Source organism: Sinocyclocheilus rhinocerous, unplaced genomic scaffold (assembly GCF_001515625.1).
Source record: "Sinocyclocheilus rhinocerous isolate Xijiao unplaced genomic scaffold, SAMN03320098_v1.1 scaffold203, whole genome shotgun sequence".
NCBI lineage: Eukaryota > Metazoa > Chordata > Actinopteri > Cypriniformes > Cyprinidae > Sinocyclocheilus > Sinocyclocheilus rhinocerous.
Genome location: NW_015644353.1, coordinates 921658 through 925855, shown reverse-complemented (window position 1 = coordinate 925855; position 4198 = coordinate 921658). Strand labels below are relative to the sequence as shown.

Sequence of the window (4198 nt, the reverse complement as noted above, 5' to 3'; positions counted from 1 at the left end):
ATTAAATATATATATATATAAATACACACACATACAGTATATATTTTGAAAATATATAAATATATTTAATATATAAACATAACATATTCTTCTTAAATATATACATATATGTGTGTGTATTTATATATGCATAATAAATACACAGTACACACAAAAATGTAAAATATATATATATATATATATATATGTATTTAAACATTTAAGTATAATAAATATATTTTTTTAAAACATCTTTAAAAATAACCAGTGCAAACATTTGAATTTGAAAAAAGAAATATGATAAAAATGACTATAAGATTCAATTTTAGTTAAATAAATAGATTTACATTCCAGTATCTATATGTAATGATAAAAAAAAAATACATAAAACAAATACTTAATTATATTTCAACATTTCAATATTTAAATACTATAATTCTATATTTTTAAAAAGTCTTTTAAAATAACATACACAGACATTTGACTTTAAAATAAGAAATATGATGATGACCGCAAGACTAATTAAGCTTGATTAGATTTTTAGTCAAAAAAGACATTTAAATATCTAAATATAACACTTAAAACATAAAAATAACTATAAAATATTTAACTACATTTAAACATTTAAATTAACATTTTAAAAATCCTTTTATATCACAAATATTTGACTTTAGTCAGATAAACAGACATTTAAATATATAAATATAATATTTTAAAATGAAACCATAATTATAAATATATTTAATTATATTTAAACTTTACAACAATATTTTATTACATTTAAACATTTCAAAACATAAATACATTTATTAAATTTAAACATTTCAAAACATAAATACAATAATTAAAAAAAATAAAAAAAAAAAAAACAAACACGAAGATTTTATTGAAATAAGAAATAAGATAAAATAAAATAAAGTTAAGATAAAAATTTTAATTAACATTTTAAAAATCACAAATATTTGACTTTAGTCAGATAAACAGACATTTAAATATATAAATATAATACTTTAAATTTTTTTAAGTCTTTAAAAATGAAAAACGAACATACGGTATGACTAAGAAATATGATAAAGATGACAACTGTAATTAAAACCAATTCAGATTTATTTGTTTTTTAATAAAATAATTTCATGTTTACGGCTGCGTTCAGAATTACTTCTTAGTATGTAGAGATATTGTGCATAATAAAAAAAAAACCATCATATATTCAGTAGGATGCTGTCTAAAATCATGGCAGTCCAATTATATAATGCGTCTAATATAAAATATTTTCCCAAATAATATACAAAATATATAATGTAATCTTATGAAAAAACATGAATCAATAATAAATCAGCAGTGCATTGATTCTGCGATGTGTTCAGTCCTGATGGATTCAGTATTAATTGCTGAAGACAGAAACACAGAATAATTAAACGCCCAAAACATTGGATTTTGCACATGTACTATTAGAGTGAAGAAATGATTATCAATGACTCAAGAAAAGCACATTTACTGTAATCAGCGTGAACACAGGATCAATAACACGCATCTAGAGCGTTCTACAGAGAGCCAATCATTCTAGAGCCATGTTCATAATTCATAAGCTGTCTCTCGCCCATCTCTCCGGGACATTTCTATTTTTACAGTTCATTTCATGTTGTTGTCACTGCTCTATTTTCACAGTGAAGTGAGCTGCAGATCTGTGCTCGTGTCACTTCTGCGCTGTTTGCTTCTCGTCTTCAGTCCGGTGAGTGTGTGAATAATAATAAAGACTGATTGACTGGAAACAGAGAGGCTTCTGGAGCTTAAATATCTGATGTCATGCTGTTCTCATCATCAGACACACACCGGCTCATACTGGAAAACAATAAAGAACAGGTAAATAAAGAACACACGCACGCACGCACACGCACACGCACACGCACACACACACACACACACACACACAAATACAACCCAGTGCTGGGTAAAATAGGGACAAACCCAGCAATTGGGTTGTTTTGACCCAGCGGTTGAGTTACTACCCAGAAGGTTGGGTTAAACATTTAACCCAACCGCTGGGTCAAAACAACCCAATTGCTGGGTGTGTCCCTATTTTACCCAGCACTGGGTTGTATTTAACCCAGCATTTTTTTAGAGTGTACCTTTCATATATACATATTTTTTTACTCTTTGCCAGAAACACGCGTCCATACTCCTCACTTCAAGCATCAAGCAGCACACTTTCAGACTTGGTGCATCATCAGTGACACCAAACATCTTTGGTTCTTGTGTGTTTTGTAACAAAATATCATGACACGGCGAGTCTGAACATGCGCGGACTGTCAGAGCTTAACAGATCTTAAATGCAGACTTCAGTGAACAGCTTCAGTGTTTGGGTCAAAAGAGCAGCAGAGAATAAACATCACATCTTCATTACAGCTTCATCTGCTTCCCATCATCGGCTCTAGAGGCACAAACATCTCCAGCAGATGAACACAAACTCATGTCGCCGTTTGTTACAGCATTCATCAGTGTGGCTGCTAATGTATTCAGTCAGTAAATTAATTTAGCTGCGCGTGTTTGCGGGATCGAAGCGATCAGAGAGATTGATTAAAGCGGTATAAGTGAGGGAATATTGATCACTGACAGTACAGATTAAAAAAGAGCAGATGACGGATGCGTATCGAGCGGAGGATGACTGGAAGTGCGTTTGAACACTCGTTTCTCACTTTAATGCAGGACCTGCAACTTTCACCGCAGCTGTAATGCAGATTATTATTGAGTGCTGATCTCAGAAACGAAACACGACCAATGAACACGGAAAAGCATGGTAACATAATGACTGAAAGACGGGAATAACCGCGGTAAATAACCGAGAAGGCCTTCAACTAACACGTTAAAATGGAATTTTATTGTAAAAACTTAGTGGTTCAAATCAGAGCTGCTATAGTTAAATAAAATTAAATATAAAAAAATTAAACGTAATTTTTAGCTAGCTAAGCAACAAAGCAACATTTCTCTAACTAAAACTGAAATAAAAATTTATAAAAATTATATAGACATATTTTTAAAAAAAATTACAAAAACTAATAAAAATGACAAAAGTACTAAAACTTTAACTGAAATGAACATGAAACCAGAATACATAAAAAATAAAATCTTTAAAATAACAAAAAATAAAATAGTATCTCAATTATACAATATTTTAATTTTATATCCATCCATATTTTTATACAAAAAGTAAAAAAAAAATGTATTCATTAAGGACGCATTAAATTGATCAAAAGTGACAGTAAAGATGTCAAATAAATGCAGCCTTGATGAGCAGAAGAGACTTCTTTCAGAAACATTAAAAAACAAATGGCAAGTTTGTGCCGCGCAAGATTAAAGATAAGCTTTAAAACACGACCGAGGGATTGAACGTGAGGAAACTTCACAGACACAATGGGTCTTAAAGGGACAGTACATCAGTTCACACACACGCAAAAAACACTGCAGAGTCATTCCTTTAAGAGTTATAAAGAGTCAGATCCTCATGGTATAGAGTTGCTGTTAAAATAGGGGAAAATATAAAACACTTGTTGGTTGGTTGGTATTTTAACATCATGCCAGCTTTTTGGGGTATTTAAAAATTTTATCAGGATTTGCTTTAAATAAAAACTCTCCTAAAAACTTTCCTCTGATTACAAAACCAGTGTGACTATTTCTTTAAGAAACACAAAAAGAAGATGCATCTGTAAGTTCACAGTAACTTGTTTTCCACCAAAAAACATTTTGGTTGTCAGTCAGCGAGCGGCTCGTGAGATGTGGGCCGTGGATTCAGTCATAATGAGGTTAACTCGCTCTTGCCCTTCATGTTTGGCCAGCTCAGCACAGATCCTCCAGCTGTTCCTCCTGCGGAAGAAATGATGAAACACACGGCTGGAGCTTGAGGAGTTCAGCTCGGAAATAAGAGCAGGACCTTCAGTTCCTCCAGCATTATCATATAATTGTCGACTATTCCCTTGAAATGGTAGTTGCGATTATTAATTACGATTACCACAATTTACATTGAATGATGTTTATACCATTGTTTGATGCAACTGCGTGCCGTATTTTTATATGAAAATAAACAAGCTGAAAAACCTTTAGTGCTTTTCTAAGCCTCAAATGTCAAGTATACATCGGATTGGTTTCTTCTTTAAATGATAAAAAAGTAAAAAATATAAATGGTATTATAGTGTTATACTAAAACTAAAATTAAAATAATGGG

The 4198-nt window shown here is 31.0% G+C and overlaps 1 protein-coding gene across 1 annotated transcript in view; it reads right to left on the bottom strand.

Annotated features, from left to right (window-relative positions):
• The window catches only part of nxph4 (neurexophilin 4), a 60235-nt gene that overhangs the window by 1217 nt on the left and 54820 nt on the right, over nt 1–4198 (bottom strand). The gene's annotated exons all lie outside the window — the stretch shown is intronic.